The following is a 16,264-nucleotide window of genomic DNA, read 5'->3' as shown; positions in this document are numbered from 1 at the left end:
CATTGCAGGTAGGAGAGGAAATGATGGCCTGGACAAGTAATGGTGATTGATTGATGGCTGGCTAATCATGGTTAAGAAATTAAAAATAATTTCCTGTCATCATGCACAAAAGCAATCCTACAATGACTTATATGTTAGCATAGCTATTGCTTGTGATCACAGCGATCTGTGTGCAAGAAAAAGAAACAAAGAGGACAGAATACAATATCACTGTGAATTTCTGAAAGGTGGAGTCCATGTGCCAAGCCATAATTGCCATTTACAGCCAGTTCCCATCTGCTGCAGTCAGACCTGTGGGACCCGGTCTGGTGAGCTCCCATTCTTGCCAGCAAATCATCAGCCACCACAAACCCCCAAAGCTATATGCCGTCTCCTAGCACAAGTCAACCCTGGATTTGAGAGTCAAATTGATTAGGGGCTCAATGCTAAAAAGGCAGAGTCTGACAGGAGAGGAATTTACAACCCTTGGGATGCCATGAGAAAGGCAGAGGACGTCAAAAAGGGTGAAAATGCCTTTCTTGCATTCCTCAAGGGATCTCAGTAGCTGCCAGAAGTATCTTTCAGTTCACAGTTGCTGGACACAGTCACAAGACAAAATCACAACAAACTTTAGTTTATGGATCTTTCTTTTAATATTTATTTTTTAGTTTTTTTAGGTGGACACAATAGCTTTATTTTTATGTGGTGCTGAGGATCAAACCCAGTACCTCACACATGCCAGGCAAGCATGCTACCACTTGAGCCACATCCCCCAGATATAGGTCTTCATTGGCTTTTATTTGTAATTCTAGAATAAGGCAACACCTTGTATCATAAGAGAGAAGAGTTCTCTGATGAACTAAGTAGGAGAGGTTGACCTTAAAGACAGAAAAAGGCTGAGGAAAGTGGAATCAGAGCAAAAAGCTGGTTGAGTATTTGAAAGTAACTTTCTTTGTAAAGGTTAAAGCAGAGGGAACTTCGTTATCACGCTGGCTAAAACTGGTCTGCTCAGAGATTTGGCTATTATCTTTCTACCTGTTGACTTCTTGCAAAGTCAGATAATGTAGTTTTGGCTTAGTCACATGGAACTTCAGCACAACTAACTAATGAGATATCCTGAACATTAGTGACTCCATTTTGGATCTGAAACTGCCTCTTGGCCTGGGGCTGTGGTTTATAAGCTACTAAGAAAAAGAAACTTAAAATAACCTGTTTCCTCAGCACCCTACCCCTTCCAAGGTCCCTAAATACAAAGTTCTGTTATTGCCCAGCCACCTGCACTCAAGGTCAATTCTAGCTGCTACACTCAAGGCCATGTCTAACTTGCTTTTATTCCTTGTTAAAAATATGTATATATAAAAACCCTTTTAAGAGACTGGGGTGGTGGTTCAGTGGTAGAGTGCCTGCCTAGCATGTGCGAGGCACTGGGTTCAATTCTCAGTACTGCATATAAATAAATAAAATAAAGGTCCATTGACAATTTAAAAACCAAACCAAAACAAAGAAACCCCTATTAAGATAATTCTGTCTGCTGCGCCACTCTACTGGGCAGCCTGACAGGCTTTCCCTGTCATGAAACTTTGTTTTTGAACTGTCTTGAAAGATTTCTTTGAACGTTCTGTCCTATCACTAACTCCATTTTGGTTTAGGCTTTTGGGCCTACTGCAGGAGTTCAGAGCAAACCAGTGGCCTCTGATACATTCTCTTTACAGTTGGAAGTCCTGGGGAAGAGAACAGAAGAAAAGTGTCCATCTCAGAATAGAACAGCCATGACCACTACACTAGTAAATGACTTCAAGCACCCAAGTGCCTTTTAAACGGTCTCCTTTCCCAGAATGGGCTTGCATCAATGCCTCTTCTCCACCACCACCAAATTCATCTTGCAAGAACACTGAGTCTGCCCTCTACCTATCTTTCTAGCCTGAAAAACTCTGTCTCAATTAAACCTGGCCTGCCTGACATCAGGGGAATACAGCCTAAGCTGATTCATTGTTAAATCTTTGTGCAGACCATCCCTTCCACCTGGAAAACTGAAAATGTACCTGTTTTTCAAGACACAGCTTGAATTCCACCCTCTCATGAAGTTTCCTGATTATACCTATCAGAGGTGACAACTAGCTGTTGTGAAAACACAATTGTCAGGGCTGGCGTCATGGACGAAAGGCCTGTACAGTTCACAGGGCCTCAGATTAAAAGGCCTCATACTTGGCTAAATGCTCTGCTGCTGGGTCTTGAGATTCTCAATTTCTTCCCCGACCCCCTTCATTTCACTCTAAGGACAAAACTTGTGTCCCTCTCTCAAATAATCCAGGCTGCGTACTTCAGACCACGGGCGTCAGAGTCCTCACAGAGCCAGTTACCACATTACAAAAGCATCTACTTCCCCTCAGTTCCGTAGACTTAATCTATCGAAGAGGCATGAGACTGATTTTATCCAAGGACCCAACAGGTCTTCAATTCCTCCTAACACAACTACATTCACAAGAATATGCCAACTTGATCCTAATTGTCAAGTTCCAGTGGAAGGTTTTAGAGGCTGGGCCAGCTGCAGGCTGCTAGCCTTGGAGCAGCTGTGTCGGGTTTGGGGTAGGAGTACTGTGGCTTGTCTGATTCCCCTACACTGTTCTGCTTTTACAGCTTTCCCCCTCTCTACTTCTAAAACCGCAGGTTCTCTGAAACACAGGCGAGTCTCCTAGTGGTTCTCATTGCCATAACAGGAGAGTTCTGTTTGCAGGAAGCGGCAGAGGACATTGGTTAAGTAAGAGTAATTAGCCAGCCAGGACTGTCTCTGTGGTATCAGAATGAATATTATTTTTCTCTTATGATAATTTTTTTATTTTATTTTGATTTTCAGTATTGGGGATTGAACCCAGGGTTTCACACACGCTGGGCAAACACTCTACTTCTGAACTATATCCTCAGCCTATCTAAAGATATTTTAAATGCTAGGAACACACAAATGCATTCTCTAGTCTACCTACCATAAGTCTTGGCACATTGTAGGCTCTCAATAAATATCTTGTGAATGAAATAAAAAGCAGCTAATAGACCAAATTGACCATGATCAAAGCCAAGCTCAGGGCCAGGGCTCTCATGTGCATCTCTCAAGTGAATGAACACACAGTCACCAAGTTAAAAACAAACAAACAAACAAAAAACACCAAACCTTTACTTTACAAATATTTATATGGACAGGAAACAGAGACTTTTTCTAAGAACCATATGTGTTTCTGAAGTTATTTACTTAATCCTTTTTAAGATTAAACTTGGAATTTCTACGTAAGAAGAGTTTAGCTAGTATTGTGAGTTTCTATGTATTTGTTTACTTAAAATAACATTTTTGCATATTGAAATTTCAAAGGTTTACTAATGTTAAGAAGCATAAAAAAATGCTGAAATGCCTTTAAGAATTCTAAGGAACTACAGTATGGACGCTAGATACATTAGAGAAGAGTATAAATGTACTAAGGGACTAACATGCAACACAATGAGTTAAAGAAAAGAGGATTTTAAAGAGAAAGAAACATGACAAATGAAAGAGAGAAATACCATAGGAGTGAGGCAAATACAGGTACTGAATAAAGAATGTGCTGGAATAATTATGGAGTAGCATACCAGGACGTTTGATATAGAACTGAGAACTACAATAAGATACTGGCCAACTTGGGAGGCTGAGGCAGGAGGATTGTGAGTTCAAAGTCAGACTCAGCAACTTAGCAAGGCCCTAAGCAACTCAGTGAAACACTGTCTCTAAATTAAATACAAAAAGGGATGGGAACATGGCTCAGTAGCTGAGTGCCCCTGGGTTCAATCCCTGGTACCAAAAAAAAAAAAAAAAAAAAGGTATTGGCATACAGGTAAAGCCCACCAAATACAGAATTATTGACAATTCATAGGAACTGTTAGAAGAGAATGCTATTCCAGTTAGAATCTTCAAAACAAACCCAAGGCAACATCATGATGGTTTTGACTGAATGTTTCCATCCCCTTGAATCTGTATGTGGCAATCCTAACCCCAATGTGATGGTATTTGGAGGTGGTATCTTTGATTATTCAGATTAGATCATTTGTGAGTGAGATAAGTGCCCTTATAAAAGAGGCTCCCGAGAGACACCTTCCCCTCCTGCCATGTGAGGATGCACTGAAAAGATGACCACCTAAAAACCAGGAAGCAGGCTCTCACTAGATGCCCAAAATGTCAGAACACTGATCTTGGACTTTCCCCTCCAGAACTGAGAGGTAACTGTTATTTATAAGCCTCATCTATGGTATTCTGTTTTAGCAGCCCAAGTAGATTAAGATAAAAAATTGGTACTAAGGATCAAGATTAAAATTGGTACTAAGGATCAAGATTAAAGGTGGTTAAGAGGCAGAAGTGAGTTTCAAGCCAAGTACTGTCCAATTCCAAGGCCTGGCCATCTGCTCACCATTTAGTACTCTGCAGTGTGACCTGTCTGATCAAGGGTCTGAGGAAGAAAAGGACTCCAGGGTACAGAGAATGTAATTCTTGGTGTCTGTCAATCATGTTGATAATGGCAAATACCTGGCACTCATGTTTAGCAAGCACTGCCATTAGAGTTAAATAGGAACATGTGTTTGTGTGTGCTGCCCTGTTACATAGACTTTAAAGATAATGCTCCAATGTTTGTGACTTGAGCAATAACACATGAGCTAGGAAAATGTCCTTCGCATTGCAACCCAATGATTCCTATTCCCATTATTACTCACTTTTTTGTGTCAAATTGTTGAATATAAATATGTTTGTGGATCTGGCCACTAAACAGGCCAGATAATGTGAGCCACAGCCCAGGGCTAAGTTTCAAAAGACTCAGACATCCTGGGGCTGGACTTCTTGGGAAGCCAACTGTGATCCAGCCTTACCCTTGATGCAGTCTCCTCTAGCTCAGCCTTCTCCCTGGGAATTGGTACCACTCCAACCCAGCAAGCAATAGGTGCAGGCCCAAGCACCGATAGTCTCTGTCCCAGAATTCCCTACCTGCCAGTGCTCCCTCTGCCATCTGGGCAGCTTCGGTCCACAGACTCTTTAATCATCCCTACCGTCCTTCCCTAGTCTACTCGGGCCCTTGCAATTATATTCCTCCTCTGGATATTGTGTCCCAATATCTTCATGGCCTTATTTCTTCCAGACATGTGAAAGAAAGAAGTCAAAGTGGATCAAAACCAAAAACCAACTAATTAGCCAACCAACTAAAACAAACAAAATTTAAAAAGCTTTATACTTTCAGCAACTTAGTGAGACCCTGTCTCAAAATAAAAAATTAAAAGGGCTGGGGATGTGGCTCCGTGGTTAAGTGACCCTGGGATTAATTCCCAGTACAAAAACAAAACCATATACTTTTATGTATGTAAGCAGCTAGTTTAACAACATGGGACAGTCTTACAGAAAATAACCTCTCCCACCACTCTGTCCCCAAGGGTAACCTGCTTTAGTTTTCTTCAGAGCACCTTATTGAAAGACCTGATACATCATACATCTGTTTATGGTTTCTTGTGCTTCCCCACCCTCTACACATTGTAAATCCTAAGGTGAACAGAGACTTTTATCTCCAACACCTGAAATAGCACCTGTGCAATGTGAGGCCGGAATACATCAAACCAGACTGGAACAGCAACTGCCACTCCCCTTTCTGTGGTTAATTTTCAGGGTCACCTTGAGACTTACTTTAACCTCAGTGAACTTGCAGCACAGAGGTGGGAAGAGACAGAAGCCTTCAGGCTGGACCCAGGCTCTCTGAGGGTCTGCACTGTCCTACTCCCCAGCCTTCCAGCATGTACAAAGGGAAACCTCACACTTTCCATCTTATTTCACATTAGACTTCAGAGTCTCATATTGATATTCCCACATTGGTTTCACATTAGTTGATCTAGCACTTAGTGGGACTCTAAGCTATAGGAATATAAGTAGAAACTAATTTTGGATAGATAAGGAAATAAGAATAATGATAGCTAATATTTGCTGTTTGCTATATGCAAAACATCATGCTAACTCCTTCGAATTATCTTTTTTTACCCAAACAACAAGTCCATGAGGCATGCACTATCATCAGCCCATTTTGCAGTTCAGAAGACTGCAGTTAAGTCCTGAACCTGCAGTCACATGGCTTGTCAAGGAGTCCAGATCTGTTGATGTGAAAGACAGTACCTGAGGAAGAAAGGAGGGAAAATGAGAGAAGGCAAATGACATGGTATTTGATTTAGTAAATGGTAGTATTTATGTTTTGTTGAATCCCCAAAGTTATATCTTAAGCTATAATTCATATTTTAAAAACTATCATTTCAATGTGAAAATATGAGTTCAGAGCTAAAGAATTTCTGAGTGACAATAGTGAAATTGTCGTTAACTTCTGTTCAACAGAAGTGCATGCTCACTTCAGTATCACATGTACTAAAACTGGAACCATACAGAGAAGATTCGCTTGGCCCTTGTGCAAACATGACACCCAAATTTGGAAAGTGTTCCATATTTAAAATAATAAAATAAAACAGAAGTGCTTAACTTTGCAAGTGTACAGCACAACACCTGACCATCAGACTCAGAGCAAGAATTAATGGCCATTCTGTCCTTGTCACCACTCATGTCTCTAGCATGGCTTCCAGGAATCTTCAGACTTCTGTTTCCTTGGGCAGCTATGTTGCTCTGGCTCTGGTTCTTTATTTTGAAAAGTGCAATCTAGTAATAACCAAAAGTTGTCTGTAAATACAAATCCAATTTCTTACTGAATTGTGTTCTCACTAACAGGAGCAAAAGCTCCTGCTACAGAGGTCACTCCTGAGCTTAGCCTGCTGGAGCCCTGGTTCCTGGTCCTCCAGGTCCTGAGGGCAGGCTCACCAAGGGCCAGAAAGGAGAAGCTCACTGGAGGAGGAACACAGAATGGAGGAAAGCCCAAGACAAAACCAACAACCTGGCACTTTGCCCAGGGCTCTTCGTGATCATGAGCCTGAAGTCAGTTTTCTTCTGGGAGAAGCCTCATTCCTCTGGGCAGCTGGACCTGATGAGATGAAGGAATGTCACAATTTTTCTATGCAGTCTAGTGTGGGTGTGGTTCTTAGTACAGTTCAGGACAGGGGTATTCTTGTCTGGTTATTAACAGTGCCTCTCTTGACCTTTACATTTCTCACCTAGAGTGTTGTTACTTTGAAAACGACATGTTGTGTAGACGGTGATAAGGGAAGTGAGTTCTGGCTTATTTCACAGCCATGGAAAGTCATCTCTTTGTGTGGCCTCATTGCTAGCCACATCTATAAATGTGGAGTTGACAGTTTGAAATTCTGTGTATTTGGTAATTACATCCAAGACAAACAGATGTAAACCAATAATTAGAAAGTATATAAAAAAGATAAACATGCACTTCAATGATAAGTTACATGAAAGGAATCTAGAATATAAGAAAACCTTTGTTTCCTGTATTTTAATAATGCATTGTCACTACATCTCCACCCCCCTCCCGCAAGGCGTACATGTTCAGTACAGACACAATTTTTCTTTTTGACTTATTTTCCATCTAAGGGTGGCTGAGTCTGAGGGTAGGGAACCTACAAAGTGGGCTGACTGTATTACCATTCTCTTACTAACTTCCAAGAATTTCATTTGTATTGGGGTATCTATCTTATTTATTGAAACAGTCCTACCAACAAGCATACAGGTTGTTTACTGTTTGGAATTATTACAGAACAATGCTTTGATGAGCATCTTTGCTCACTTGTACAAATCCAACAGGAATATAAATTCTTAGAAGTAGAGTAGCTTGGTCCAAGTTTATGGTCTTTTTTTTTCATTTTAAAAGTGTTACCAAATCAGGTAGGTTATTTAGGTGAGTTTTGTTCATATTTGTAAACAACAGACACTAGTAATGTTTTCAAAGGATCGAATGAGATAGAAGGATATAAGAACATAGTATATAGCAAATAGGCTGTTAATGAATATTGGTCGCCTACTTTCCTTTTCTTAGACGGCTATTTATGAATATTTCCATAGCTATAGCTTTGACAATGAGCTCAACAGTTAATTCCAATATTCGTAGCCAATCCTGAAGCACCACTTAGACACCTGTTATTGACTAACTAGCAAACTCTGAAGGTCAAATATGTTCTTGAGAAGACACAACCTTTGAGATTAACCTTAAACACCATTTTCCTAGGAACACAGGTGATTTATTTGATTATTGCCTCTTTTAATAAGGCCCTAGTAGAAACAAAATGAGCTGGGCTATTATACAAGCTGAAGTACACTTTCCAGTCCTGTCTCTGTACTTGAGTGAAAATCGTGCTGGTCCATGTCATTTGTTTCATAAGCCCCATATAATCCAACTCTGGAAAACCACTCTGACACCTCCGGAGCTCTCTTTGCTCTTGGGGGAACCCGTCGTCCCCACCTAGGGGTCCTCAGCATTTGGACTCCGTCAAGGGCGCCAGAGGTCCCTGGGTCGCGGGGACTGAGGTCCCGCCGGCTCGGCCCGGGAGCGCTGCAGGCCGGTCGGCCGTCGCCCGCTCCTCGCCTCCGCACACGCCGCCCCGCGGCGACCCCGACCGGCGAGGCTCCCGGGCGCGCCCCCGCCTGCCGGGGCCAGCTGAGGCTCCGTCGCCCCTGCCCGCCTCCCGCACCCCGCACGCGAGCTTCGCCCGGCCGGCCCGGCCCTCGGCGGGCGCTCCGCCGGCGCGGCCATGCGGGCGCGACCCGCGCTGGGCCCGACCCCGCCGGCACTCGGGACGCGGCGGCCCCGCATGGAACGCGCCAGGGCGGAGGCCGGCGCGGGGGCGGCGGCGGGCGGGGAGGCCGGGCGGCGGCCGAGGGCCCCGGGCGCGCTTCCGCCGGCCGCGCCGCGCACGCCGCGGTAAATGGGAGGCTCGGCCGGCGGGGGCGGGGGCCGCGCAGCCGGGGACTTTCAGGAACTGCAGGGGCGGGCGGCGGCTGGAGTCTCCGAGCGCCCAGCCGCGGGCCTGAGCGCCGACACTCGGGGCCAAGGCGGAGCCGCCGCCGCGCCGGGGCCCAGCCGTCGCCGTCGCCACCGTCCTCGCGCGCCCTCCCGGCTTGGGCCGACCCGCCGCGGCGCGGGAGACGAGCCGGCCGTCCCCGGCCGGGGGACCCGCCCGCCATGGCCACCAAGGTGAGGGGCGCGCGGAGCAGGCCCGGCTGGCCGCTCGGCCCACGGCGGCGCGGGGAGGATCGGGGGCGCGGGCGGCGGCGGCCCGAGGAGGCCGGGAGGGCGCTCGGCGGGACCCAAGGCCGGCCCGCGGCCCAGCCAGCCCCCTCCGGCGTGGCGGCGCGGTGAGGCCGGGGGCGGCGGGGCTGGTCGGGACCCCCGGCGGCGCGGAGCGCGACGCCGCCTCAAAGTTTGCGCCTGGGCGCGGGCGGCGGCGGGAGCCGGGCGGAAAGTTCCCGCAGCCCCGGAGCGTCTGGGAGTCGCCCGCCGCCGCCCCGGAGCCCGGCCCTCGCGGCCGGCCCCCCGCGCCCCCGCGGCTCGGCGCTTTCTGTTTTGCTGCCTTTTCGGTTTGAATGGCAGTGCCAGCGCGAAGCGGTACCGAGAGGGAAATGACTGCTTTCGGTTAGGTGCCCGCTCGAAGAAGGGCCCAGGCCCGAGTTACGCGGGGACTTGGCTCCCGCGCGGCCGGGAGTTGTGCTGCTCGTTCTGTGACTGCGTGTGAAAGCGGGCGCCAGGGCGGCCGTGCTCCCGGGCCGCCGGGCCCCCGTGCTCCCGGGCCGCCTTCCCCCCGCGCCGCCTTCCCCGGCGCCGCTCCCGGGGCGGTTTTCCTGCCCCAGCCGCGGAAGGGGTCCGGGCTGCGGCCGGCCTGCGGTGCGGGCTGGGCACGTCGTTTCTGGGAGGCCACTTTTATAAACATGAGCGCCCTTTTCCATATTTGTTTTTGAAACATCTAAGCGACTTTTGGGTTGGTGAGATCCGGGTGTGTGTGGTCGGAGGGCGTTTGATGGAGACAGGAATCGTCGGTGACTGCGAGCTTGGAGTTGGTGCCAAGGTCTGGGTCTGGTCCGCGAGGGCAGGCTGTATAGAAAGGAGGGCTCTCCCTCCGGAACCTGTTGCTTCTGTCGCTGAAATAATTACCTTGTTAATATATTTCGAGTGTGGCGTTCCTGGGGTTTTTTATTAGATTGATAGAACTTGCCCACTTTTAAACATCATGATTTTGTGTCGACCTTTTTAATAAGAAAAATTAAGGCAAGCCAAAGATTTCAAAGGGAATTTTGATTTTGAGGTTTGTTGCCACAAGCTCCAGAAATTGCCACTTACACATCCTATTTCACAGTTGTCTTGCAACCTTAAGAGTGGCTTGTGACACAGAGGTCTGGTTTGTGCTGTTTCCCACCTGCCTCTTCTGAGGCACCAGTGTGTGCTTTAGGTAGGATACAGCTTAGCAACTGCAGGTGCTAAGTGAGTTTTATTTGATGGTGAAGTCTGAGCTTAGTTTTTTCATCACATTAAAAAGGACACTGGTCCTTGTACCCAACTTGAAATGAATATGTCCTCACTAAGCACAAGCCTCACAGCATTTCTGAGTTCTTCCTACTTTTGTTATCTGTGCTACTCTGAAGGCAAATTCCAGACTTCTGTTAGTATGTCAACTTTCTAATCACCGTTCTACCTGGTGCTCAGTTTCCCTGTTTACAGAGCGACAAACCATTGCTATTTGAAGAAAAAGACCAGCAGTGAAGCATTTATCAAGAGGACACTTCCGCAAATTTGGGTTTTGTTTGGTTTGGTTTGGTTTGGTTTCCCTACTGTCTGGTGATTCTCTGTCAAATCAAAAGTTCTCTCTGTTTTTTGTTTCTGTACTGGGGAGTGAACCCAGGTATGCTTTACCTCTGAGCCACATCCCCATCCCTTATTTTTAATTTTGAGACAGGGCCTTGCAAAGTTGCTGAGGCTGGCCTCCAACTTGTGATCCTCCTGCCTCACCCTCCGGAGTAGCTGGGATTAAGGTGTGCATCACCTCACCAGGCTGTCTAATTTTTGAATTGTTCCCAGAGAGTAAAGGTGTCACTGCCGGGTTCCCCAGACCCTCTATAAGCACACCCTTGTCCTTCCCCACATCTGAATAGTTTGATTTCTTTTCCTTCCTGTTCTTTATTTGGAATATTCTTAGTAACCAATGACCAGTAACTTGTAATAAAAATTTCAGGCTCAAACGTCACTTAGGCTCTTGCTATAAGTATTAAGAAGTGATGAGATATATATTCAGTATCTGAATATTTGAGGTCATGTTGGGTTTCGCTTTGAATTTACCAGAGAATGACTTCAGTTCATTTTTTTTTTTTAATTCTTACAGGTTGTTTGAAAGGTGCAATTATCTTCAATCATGGGTTTTAAAAATTCTTTGTATATTCACAATAGAAAAATGAAGACATTTTCTTTTAAAAGAATTCGAATTGGATGCTGGGGTTGTGGCTCAGCGGTAGAGCGCTCACCTAGCATGCGTGAGGCGCTGTGTTCCATCCTCAGCACCACATAAAAATAAACAAATAAAATAAAGGTGTTGGGTCCAACTACAACTAAGAGAAAATTAAAATAAATAAAATAAAGTTTCTTAAAAAAGAATTAGAATTGGGTCATTCTTCACTGTTGAAGATAGGTAATCAGTAACTGCACATTTTAAAGGGATTATCTGTTTTTTTGTTTCTAATCTTTCCTTGTAGAATGCTGAATTCAGTTTAAATGCATACACCACTCTGAAGTCCAGTCTTGCCTCATTTAGCAAATACAGTGAAAGGCTGATAAGAATGTTTTAGTCTTGTCCTCTGTTGCAAGCCCCTGAAGTTTATATTTTGACACAGTCCTATGGTGAATTTGGGTGAATTTAAGTTTTGTTTTAAAAAAAAACAAGAGAAAGAATTCATTTTCTACATATATCAAAAGGGGCTTAACGAAAATAGTGGCAGTTATCCATATCTGTGTAACTTAGCTGTCATTTCCACGTCACAGTTAACCTTTGGTAACTAATTTAGGTCCTTTGTGCTTACAGAGTCACTTTTAGAAGTAATCATTCTAATCAGATTTTTTTGGATACAACATTTTTTTTATACCTTTATTTTATTTATATGGTGCCAAGGATCAAACCCAGTGCCTTGCACATGCTAAGTGAGCAAGTACTCTACCACTGAGCCACAACCCCAGCCCTTCTAACCAGATTCTTGGAAGTTCCTGATGCCTTTTTCTTTTTCTTTCTTTCTTTCTTTTTTTTTTTTTTTAAGAAAATGCCTTTCCAACTCCACTAACTAAAGTTACACATGTACTTCTTACAGCCCTGGTTGAATTAAGGGTGTGTGGAGGGGCTGGGGATGTGGCTCAAGCGGTAGCGAGCTCGCCTGGCATGCGTGCTGCCTGGGTTCGATCCTCAGCACCACATACCAACAAAGATGTTGTGTCTGCCGAAAACTAAAAAATAAATATTAAAAAAAAGGGTGTGTGGAACCTTGAAATTCTGGTAGGAAATGAGTGAATTCCTTTGGTGCATATGTGTGAGAACAGTTTTGAAAGCATATGTTGTAGTTTCTCCCAAGCAGAAACCTCTTTATTTGAAGAAAAGAATAGAAGGCTCTTTATAAGGGAAGTTTAAGGGTTTTTTCCCATATATATATGGAAAATGCTTACTATACAGTTTTGTGTAACAGTGTTTTTTTTTTTTTTCCTTGTGTGCTAGGAATTGAACCTAGGGCCTAGCACATGCTCGGCAAGCACTGTACCACTGAGCTACATCCCCAACACTTTCTAAAAATTTTAATTAATTAATTTATTTAGAAGAGTCTTGCTAAAATGCTGAGAATGGTCTTTGACTGTTAGTGACTTGACTTTTCTTATCACTGTTCCACCTGGTGCTCATTTCATGTTTATAGAGTGGCAAATCATTGCCATTTGAAGAAAAAGATTAGCTCCACTAAGTAAGTTACACGTATGCAGACACAAACTACCACATAGCTGCCAGCAGTAGCTGGAATTACAGGCACCCTGCCCAGTTTAACAATAATTTTTAAAAAATGTCTTAAATAGAATGTTTAGCATTTATATAGAGAGAAATTTGTATAGAGAAAAATTCTGAGACAATGAAATTGTTTCTTAATAAAGAATGAATAGAAGACATAATTTTTTTAAAATTAGAGCTGTATATTAAAGTTATACTTAATAGTTGGGCTCATCCTGACAAACTCATCTATGCATGGAATTTGATTTCAGTTCGCGGTTCCCCACTTCAGAAAGCATGCACTTTTTAACTGCACCATTTTTATATTAAGCATATAAAGTACACTTTTCCTTTGAGTGCCCCCTCGTAACTCTGTAGCTTTGCATGCACACTTCCTTTCAGGTCTGAACTGCTGTTTTCTGCCGTCTTCTAGGTACCCCTTCTTACACATTAGCCCAAGGCACCACTTCCTTGGGAAAGTCTTTCCTGATGTCCCCACCCTTATTACAGGGTCATCTGGCCAGGCTGGTAGTTACGTTTGTTTCTATGACTACTGGCTGCCTCCTTCGGGATGCATTCAACCCCAGGAGGCTGGGACTGTGTTTGCTCACCTTTGTGTCCTAAGGGACCTGTTTGAAAGAGCAAAAAGAGATTCCAGTGAGATAATGACTAAAGATAAAAGAACTTTAATCTCCAGCTGTAGGTTTTGGTTCTTTTAATTGTGTTTCAGTGAAAAATTTTTAAGTATACATGCCCAATGCAAAATTCACCTGCAGTGCAATGTTTTTAAAATATAAATAATTTAGCCTTACTAATGATTACATGAGAAATTATGTTTCACGGTGTTTGAAACTAGCCTCACACTTCTGAGGATTTAAGAAGGTGGTTTTAACTCCTGAGTGTCAGGAGTGTGCTTAGTTTTCATAAGTTTAGAGTTTTTTTTTTGTCTTTTTATTTATTTTTTAGTTGTAGATGGACATAATACCTTTATTCTATTTGATTATTATTATTTTTTTAATGTGGTGCTGGGCAAGTGCTCTACCACTGAGCCACATCCCTAGCCCCAGTTTTTTGTGTTTTTGTTGAGTGCCGCAGGCTGCTCGCCAGGGTCGCGCGGGCTGGCTGAGCTCCGCTCCTGCCACTTCTGTCGCCGAGCACTGCCTGCCGCACCCCTGCTGAGCGCTTCCCTGCTGGGCTGTCAGTGCATGCGGGCTTGCAATCTTGCAACCCGGTTGGGCACAAAAACACACGCCAGTAAAACTGAGACAAAGTTTTATTTTGTGAGAGGCCGTGTGCGTCCCCTAACAAGTGGGTCCACCACATGTGTTCTACCTGAGCCGGGGGGCCTCCACTTCCCCCGGAACACCCTCCTACCATCCTTTCCCAACCAATGGAAACTCTCCCATTACAAGAGTGACATGAGTAACCTGAGTCCTGAAACGGGCCCAGGTAAACAGCATGAGTCCAATTACCATATGAATGTGAATTGCTGGCTGGCAGTCACTAAACCCAAAGGTGCCTGTATCAATATTTTTGCTGTGGCTCCTAACAGTTGAGATTTCTGACTTGATTGCATTGTGACCAGGGAATCTGATTAATAATCACTACCATATTTTGAGTTTTGTTGAGGCTGACCTTATACCTAGCAAACAGTTTTCATAAATGTTCTTCATGTACATGGAAAGAATATGTGTATTCTCAAATCATGTGTATGCAGTCAGTATATTTCCAGTAGACTGAACTTATTAGGTGCTCTTCCCATTTTCATCCTATTAATCTATTTTCTCTACTTGATCTTTTTTTCTACTGGATGGAGATGTAGGTTTTAAATCATTTCTCTAAATTTAGTATTAGTATTATTTACCAGATAAATTCAGGTTTTTATTGTGAAGTGACCCGATTTATTTCTAGTGATGCATATTTTTCTTAAAGACAGCTTTGTCTTGTTAACGTGATTTCATTAGAGTTCTTTTGGTAAGAACTGATGTATAAAAACCTATAGGGAATTTTCCTTTTGTCCAATAGGTTAATGTGATTTCTTTTTTTAAAAAATTTTTTAAATTGTAGATGAACACAATACCTTTATTTATTTATGTGGTGCTAAGGATCGAACCTAATGCCCCATGCATGTGGGGCAAGAGGTCTACCAATGAGCCACAACCCCAGCCCATTAATATTTGGTAAATGTTTTTTTTTTTTTTTTTTATGTTTTCTTGATATATAAAATGTTGTGGCTGGATTTTACCTTTTGTCCAATATGTCTCTGTGACTAAAGATTATTGTCTGTCTGTATTCATGTTTACTGAAGTGTTTAGATTTCTGAGAATCAGTTAATCCTGAACTTTTTGGAAGCTGAGCCCTTCACCCCCATCTCTTTTTTATTCAGTTATTGCTTATTTAGACTTAACCCCATTGTACCATGTCTTTGCATGCTATTTTCTGATATTTCAATCTTGTCTTTGGCTATTTTTTCTATTTCCTAAACTAAATTGAAATTTTCATTTTGTTACTGGTGAATCTGCCATATTTGAAAATGTACTTTGCTTTAGTCATCAAAGACTGTTTACTAGTTGTAGACTTTAGGCTGCAGTGTTTTCTCTCAGCCCAGGGAAGCTGTTCCTTCTAGTTTCTTCTGGCTTTCGTGTTTACTGGTGAGAAGCCAGCTGTCTAATTGTTCCTTTGAAAGCCAGTTTCTGAGACCTTCTCTGTGTCTTCAGCGTTCTGCAGCTTCACTGTGGTGTGTCTCTGTGTGCATTGATTTATGCAGCTTAGGGTTTGCTGGGTGTGTTGGGTCTGAGAATGGGTGCTTCCGTGGTACAACAGTAGAGCTTTCAGTAGAACTCTCTGCACTGAGATGTGCCATCTGTGTGCAGCCCTGTGGAAGTCACCTGCCATGTCAGTAACATGAACTGGAAATGTGGTTAGTGCAACTGAGGAACTGAGTTCATTTTAATTAAAATAGTTATAGGTGGTTAATGGCAACTGTTTTTGAAGGATGCAGTTTTAGAAATTCTCAACCATCATTTTATGAAAATTGCCTTTTCTCCATTCTCTCTTTCTGGAACTCTTAATTGAAATGAAAAGACCCAAAGGACATGCAGCCTCCCATCTCACTGTCCTGTTTTCTTTGTGCTGCATTCTGGATGACTTCTTTGGCCCTTACCTACAGTTCACTATTCTTCAGTCAGGCCTAATCTGTTCTTTTATCCATCCTTAATTTTTTTTCAGTCATATTCTATTTTTAGAAATTATGTTTGTTTTTCAAATCTGCTTGGTGGTTCTTCATAGTCTCTGGTTTTCTGCTCACATTTTCATAGTTTTGTATTTTCATAGTTTGGTGTCTGTTGATTCTTGT

General features: G+C 43.6%; 1 protein-coding gene and 1 non-coding gene across 3 annotated transcripts in view; both read left to right on the top strand.

Annotated features, from left to right (window-relative positions):
- Positions 1–6,361: 6,361 nt before the first annotated feature.
- LOC113186412 (U6 spliceosomal RNA) lies at positions 6,362–6,468 on the top strand. The gene has a single exon (XR_003301289.2). It is a non-coding gene; the product is annotated as a U6 spliceosomal RNA (small nuclear RNA).
- Positions 6,469–8,801: 2,333 nt separating this feature from the next.
- Positions 8,802–16,264, top strand: part of Snx9 (sorting nexin 9) — a 103,594-nt gene continuing 96,131 nt past the window's right edge. For both annotated transcript variants that reach the window (XM_026393840.2, XM_026393837.2), the window contains exon 1: positions 8,802–9,104. The gene's annotated coding sequence lies outside the window, so the exon portion shown is untranslated. The remainder of the gene's footprint in view (positions 9,105–16,264) is intronic.

This window comes from Urocitellus parryii, chromosome 8 (assembly GCF_045843805.1).
Source record: "Urocitellus parryii isolate mUroPar1 chromosome 8, mUroPar1.hap1, whole genome shotgun sequence".
NCBI classification, from domain to species: Eukaryota; Metazoa; Chordata; class Mammalia; order Rodentia; family Sciuridae; genus Urocitellus; species Urocitellus parryii.
This window is presented reverse-complemented; position numbering and strand designations above follow the sequence as displayed.